The sequence below is a fragment of the Dromiciops gliroides genome, chromosome 2 (genome assembly GCF_019393635.1).
Source record: "Dromiciops gliroides isolate mDroGli1 chromosome 2, mDroGli1.pri, whole genome shotgun sequence".
Taxonomy (NCBI): Eukaryota; Metazoa; Chordata; class Mammalia; order Microbiotheria; family Microbiotheriidae; genus Dromiciops; species Dromiciops gliroides.
In genome coordinates this window covers 279,589,669-279,596,552 of record NC_057862.1, presented here as the reverse complement: position 1 = coordinate 279,596,552, position 6,884 = coordinate 279,589,669, and positions in this window count along the sequence as shown.

Here is a 6,884-nt window from a genome sequence, read left to right as displayed (position 1 = left end):
ATGTTTATTTTGCATTTTTTAAAATTTTGGATGCTTGTAACTCCTACCTTTTGGGGTGTGACTCAGGCAGTCTGTCAGTTGACTAGTATTTCTTAAGCTCTTAATATGCTCCAGACCCTGTACTAAGTGCTCACTTGTAATGAATTTTCCTCCTAATAGCTGAGGGCATCCTGGTCTACATTATCACCCCCTTTATTAATCAAGGAAGAAAGGCACAACGTGCAACTTGTGTAAATCATACCAATATTAATACAATTTTCTCATCAACAAATCATTATTCCCTAAAACCTTGGAATGCTAATTTCAACTCAGCATTGTAGTCACAATTTTGTAATCCTTAAATTCTACCACCTTTCAAAAAGGCATACTTTCTCAGTCCCTTTCTTTACTTTGCCCAATCTAAACCCTCTCAGAAGTCCAAAGGAACTTACTTCTATATCCCATATCCTAGAGCCTCCAAAAGCTCTGGTATCACAAGAACTGGATTTGATCCTTGAGCTCTAACCCAAAGAAGGGTCAGTTGTGGTTTTTTTCCCTTGGTTTATTGCCTTTAATTGAGATTTCTCCAGGAAAATCTCCTGATTTACTCAGGGCAAATGCTTCCCCAAATGTTTCCCCAAATGTGGTTAAAAGTTTCCCAGTTACCATAAAGCACTCAAGATACTAAATGCATACCAGGCACAGGAGAGTCTTTATTCTACCCTGCAAATAATGCAGAAAATGCAAAGGAGTCACAGGTGCCCATAAATAGAAAGATGCGGAAAACACATGTAACCCCAGATTCAATAACCCATCCCAGAGAGGCTATGGATGCTGTTATTATATCTTTAAGAGGGAATGGAATCTTGGGGAGTTATAGTTTACTGTCATCTGTGAGGAGTCTGTGGAAAGACTGCGAGTTTAACCGTCATATGGGAAAGACTGTTAACTCTCATGGATAGAGACTTTTTGAGTATTGAGATAAAGGACTAAGAATCTTTCCTGAGACTATGTGAGGTGCAGAGAGAAATGACCAAGGGAATTTCTTTCTTATGAGCCTGAATGAATTAACTCTTATCTTACAAACAATCATTTTAAGAAAAGTCTTGAGAAGGGACTTTAAATGACACCATGAGAGCTGAATTGTTGGACTATGGTCTATGTAGAAGTTCACAATTGTGGTTGATTGTCAGAGGTGACTCTTTGCTCTTTCTCAGTGTGATATATCAGTAAAAGATTTAAATGCATTGTTTGTTACACTGTTAATAAATTGTATAGCTGGTAACATTTATGTTCATTTAAGCCTATGAGACCAGGTTGGAGAGGAAGAGAGAGAGAGAGAGAGAGAGAGAGAGAGAGAGAGAGAGAGACAGAGACAGAGAGAGAGAGAGAGAGAGACAGAGAGAGAGAGAGAGAGAGACAGAGAGAGAGACAGAGACAGAGACAGAGACAGAGACACAGAGACACAGAGAGACACAGAGACAGAAAGACAGAGACAGAGATAGACACAGAGACAGACAGACACAGAGAGACAGAGAGACATGGTCAGAGAGAGATGGAGACAGAGAAAGAGGAATAGAGAGACAGAGATGGACAGAGAAACATAGAGAGACAGACAGACACATGGATGGAGAGGTAGGTAGATACAGAAAGAGACAGATGGACAGAGACAGATAGATGGACAGAGAAAGACAAAGGCATAGAGAAAGAGAGGAAAGAGAGAAACTGAGAGGAGAGAGACATGCACAGATTGTGCTTTTCTATTAATTTGTTATTTCCTTATAACTTACTGGTTGCCTTAGAATCTGGAATGAAAATTAATAAGCTAATGGAGTCAAGGATATGTTTTTCTGTGATTGTTGTCTAACATAATGTACTCCATAGCCCACCCTTCCACACCTAAGCTAAGAATAGTGTCATGATCTTTAAAAACCTGCTGCACAACCACACATGTAGGGATAGGGATGGGGCCTATGATTTCACTTCTCTGGGGAACTCCAAGATGAGGAGATGAGGAGATCTGCTTACAAATCTTCCTAGCATCTTTTCTGCAATTTGTAGGTCACAGAGAGCTGCCTCGTGCACTGAGAGATTCAATGACTTGCTCAGTGCCACACAGCTAGTCTGTATCCGAGGTGGTACTTGAACTGAGATCTTCATGGGTCCCAGGCTGGCTTTTTATCCACAATGTCAACCCAGATAGACATCAGTTCTCTCTGCTAGTTTAGTGAAATCCTTCTCTTCGATAAGGTGATATATAAATAGTCCTTGGAAAGTAGACTAGTTTGGGGGCTACTTGATCAAGAAAGTCCTTTCTCATGGAACTCTCATTGAATAACTCAGTGGCTTCATTCTCTAAATAGAGAGCTGTGCAGAAGCCATGTAAACTGCCCTTTTCCTCTCCAGGGACACAGTATATCAGGAAATCTGCTCTCTCTGGAGGACAAAGCTTTGGTCTTTCAAACTTTGGAACTCTTGCCATATTTCCTGGGGAATTGACCCTTAGTTGCTTCCAAAAGTCCTATCTGTATAATCTAATCAAGTTGATGGAGGAGGCAGTAAATTGATCAGGAGACCCTCTCTCTTATATTTGCTTTGACACTTCAATGGCTCTATGACTTCATCACTGTGAGTTCTGGTGGTACAGTTTGCAACCCATCCATGCCTGCTCATCCTGTGAAACTCCTGCCCATGGCTCCCTAGAAACTACACAAAGTGTCAATCTACCATGCTGGGGATCTTTCTCTAATTCTCCTGATATTTTAGGGTTATTGTGGACCACAAGGGTTATTTGTCCTTTGGTTATTCCTTGCTTTTGCTATATAATTGGCTCACCTTTTCCAGGATATATTTTTCTACAAACACACACACACACAGATACTTCTCTGCAGTTCTTTGCTAGTAGTATATTATAGTTTATTTATATCCACTATGTGCCCATATTTTATCTCATATGTGTAACCCATATCTTTAATTCTTCAGACACTGTAGTATTCTATTATTCAAAACCATACTTCAGGGGCAGCTAGGTGGCACAGTGGATAGAGCACTGGCCCTGGATTCAGGAGGACCTGAGTTAAAATCCGGCCTCAGGCACTTTACCCATACCAGCTGTGTGACCTTGGGCAAGTCACTTAACCCTCATTGCCCCACAAAAATTAAACAAAAAACAAAACCATGCTTCATTTCTTGAATAATATTGATGTTGAAAAAATAGAACTTTGTTTTGGTGAGAAGTTTGGGTTTATTCAAAGCATTAGACAAATTTTCAGAGGCAAACTAGCCAATTAAATTTTTTTCTGTTATATTCTTGTCTCGGCTCCCTGTCCAACCCCTGCGTTTGTTAAAAATATATGTACTAGCAGACCAAGCCTATGGGATGTCCATACAATTATAGTCCAACCATTCCATTGGCCCTTTCAGTCCCATTTCAAGCTTGCTACCACTCCATATTAGCTGCCTTGCCTCATTGCCTTGGAAGAAGAGTCTTTCTTTGGGCCAACCATTCTGGCCTCCTGTGACTTCACCTTGTATGCTTCACCAGTCCAGAGTTGTCTCTGCTTCCCACTTTACAGCTACTCATCCTGAAATTGTCTCAGTGATTGATGAATTGCTCTCCAGAAACTCCATATTGTGAAAAAGTCCAGTTTCACAGCTCACTTTCCACTACCAGCCTGCTTCACATCCACACTGGCTACCTATTCCCCTTGGAATTAATGATAACCTGCCTGAACTAATCCCTCAGTGATTAGCACATTCCTCCCTTCCCATCTCAGTTATTTTGATACCCTGTCTTGGTCATTGTGCAAACTCTACTTCCAGTCTCCCATGGCCTCCTTCCTTGTTTCTAATGCCTTTGATTCAATCTCTCAAGAGCTACCCAGCCCTTTTATTGTATTGTCTGTAATGGCTACTCAGTAGGTAACACACTTGATTTCATCTTAAAAAGTTTACTTTTTTATTCTATCCATTTTTGTACTCACTGATACCTGGCTCTTTCCTGATCACACGGCTACCCTGACCACTCTAATCACTTTCCCCCATACTGCTGAATCACTGGTTATGATGGGAGAGCCAGAATGCCTTTTGTATCCTGTTGCCACTTCCAGACTCTCCTATTCATCGCTCAGGAAACTCATCTCCTTTGAGGTCCATCAATCTGCATTTATCATCTAATCAAGAATCTAATTGTTACCTATTGACCTTCAGGACACTCCCCTTCCTTTCTCAATGAATTCAGTACCTAGCTTGCAGTCTTTCTGCCCTCCCCAACTCCTGCCCTAGGGGATTTCAACATGCATATTAATACTCTACCAAATACCCTAACTTCCCAGTTCCTCAGCTTGACCTATTCTTCCACTCCTCTCAGCTACACACATCTTGCCATCACCCAGAAGTGTTCCACTTCTATGTTCCTGAATTCTGATATTCCTTTGTATATAACAATAATTTCCTCTCTACCTTAGAACCCATACACCTCTTCTTTACCCTCACTGTGATCTCTAATCCCTCTACCCCTCAGTTCTTTTTTAGTCCATCATCCATGTACAGGTTATACTTTCCTTCCTTTCACATATTGATCCCTTGGCAAATCAATTCAATGTTATGCCATCTTCTTCTGATTAGTCCCTTGCCTCCTTCTCCTATTGCTACTCTTTCATTGCCAATCAAGTATATGACTTCCACCATCCATTGACTTTCCCAAATGATGCTGAATGAAGCTGGAGACAATCACCTAATCATGCTGACTGGTTTCATTCACTACAAATTTATATTACATAATGCCAACTGGCTTCTCAATGTGGCAAGGCAATCCCTTTATACTTCTCTAATAACTTCATTGTCCCACTCACCTGAGCAACTTTTCCAAACCTTTTCATCCTTTCTCAAACCTCCCATGGTTCCTCATGCTTCTACCCTCTCAGATGATAAACCTTCCCCATATCCCACTGAAAAATTTCAAGAGTTTCCTCTTCTCCCTTTCTCATTTCATATCATTCAGATTCCTTCTGCTACTGTCTTCTCTTCCACTCCTGTTTCCCATGAAGAGGCAGCTCTTCTTCTTGTCTATACATGCACATATGATCCCCATTCCATCCTGTCCTCTCTAGCAGATTGCTCCTGCTATCACCCCCACTTTCATTTTCTTCACTATCTCCCTATCTACTGGCTGCTTCCCTGCTATTTAAAAATATGCCCATGTCTCCCCCATCCTTCAAAACCCCTCACGATCCCCCCCCACTCATCCTTGCAAGCTATTGTCCTATATTGCTCCTTCCTTTCATGGCTAAATTCCTTGATAAAACTATCTACAATCAGTAGCTCCATTCCTTTACCTTCCTTCTTTTAACTTTCTACAGTCTGGCATTTGATCTCATCATTGAACTGAAACTGCTGCCCATGACTCAGTCCTCAAATTTCTTGAACTCTCTGAAACCTTTGATACTGTGGATCACCCTATTCTTCTTGATATTTTCTTCTCTCTAGGTTTTCATGACACTATCTTGATGATCCTCCTACCTGTTTGACTCTTCTATCTTAGAAGCCTTAGCTGGTCATGCTTGCTCTAAGCATGGGTGTCCCTCAATGCTCTGTTTTGGGCCTTTATGTTTTACCTCTATGTATTATTTCACTTGGCAATTTCATTAGCTTCCATGGATTCACTGATTGTTTCTATGCTGATGATTCCCAGAGCTATTTATCTAGCACTAACTTCTCTCCTAAATATCAGTCTCACATCTTCAACTGCCTAATGATCTATCAAACTGGATTTCCCATTGACATCTTAAATTTAAAATACACCAAACTGAACTCATTATATCTCCCCACCCAAACCCTTCCTTTTCCTAATTCCCTTTTTATTCAAGGGCATTATTCTCCCAGTCACCCAGGCTGGTAACCTAGATGTCATCTCTGATTAGGTGCTCTCTCTCATCCCAGTCCCTATCCCTATATACAATATGTTTCCAGATCATGTAGCTTTCACCTTCACAGCATCTCAAGTATATTCCCCTTATCTCCCCTGATACTACCATAGTATCACACCTGGACTTTTGTAATGGCCTGAGTTGGTGTCTCTACCCTCAAATCTCTCCCCACTCCAGACCATTTTCCAGTTACCTATCAAAAGTGATCTTGCTTAAGATCATGTCCAATCATGTCACTTCCACTCCCCATTCAGTAAATTCCAGGGGCTTCTTATCACCTCCAGGATTACATATAAAATTCTGTTTGGCTTTTAAACCCCTTTCATAACCTGGTCTTCTCCTACATTTCCAGGGATCTTACTTTTTTATTCCTCTCCATGTACTCTTTGATGCAGTAACACGGGTCTCTTTGATGTTCCTTAAACAAAACAATATCTCCTGACTCCATGAATTTTCTTTTTTTAAAATTAAAGATATGTTTCTTGAAGTTTTCTGCTTCTTACATCATCATAGTTATCCCTAGTATCTCCATTCCTGTCTCAGAGAGCCATCTCATATAAAAAGTAGCATTTTTTTAAAGAAGAAAAAAGTTACTTTGAAAAAGCCTGAAAACATTCTCACCTCCACAAAGGGAATGAATTAGGGCATCTTCTCATATCACTTCAGCTGATTTATGTTTGATCTATAAAGTTTTGTCAAATTCACTTTTGGTTTTTTTATGTGTATGTGGTTGTTCTTTTCATTTACATTGTTATAGCCATAGTGTATATTCTTTTCTTTATTTTGTTTACTTTACTCTTTACTAGTTCATGTAAATATTTTTATATTTCTTTGTTTTTTAAAATTTTTATTTAATTTTTAATTTATGGAATAAAACAAGCATTTCCATAACATAATATAATAAAAATGTATTCATCACACATATCACTTCTTATAACACATTTAATCTTCCATTACAATCTTCTACCACAATTTGTT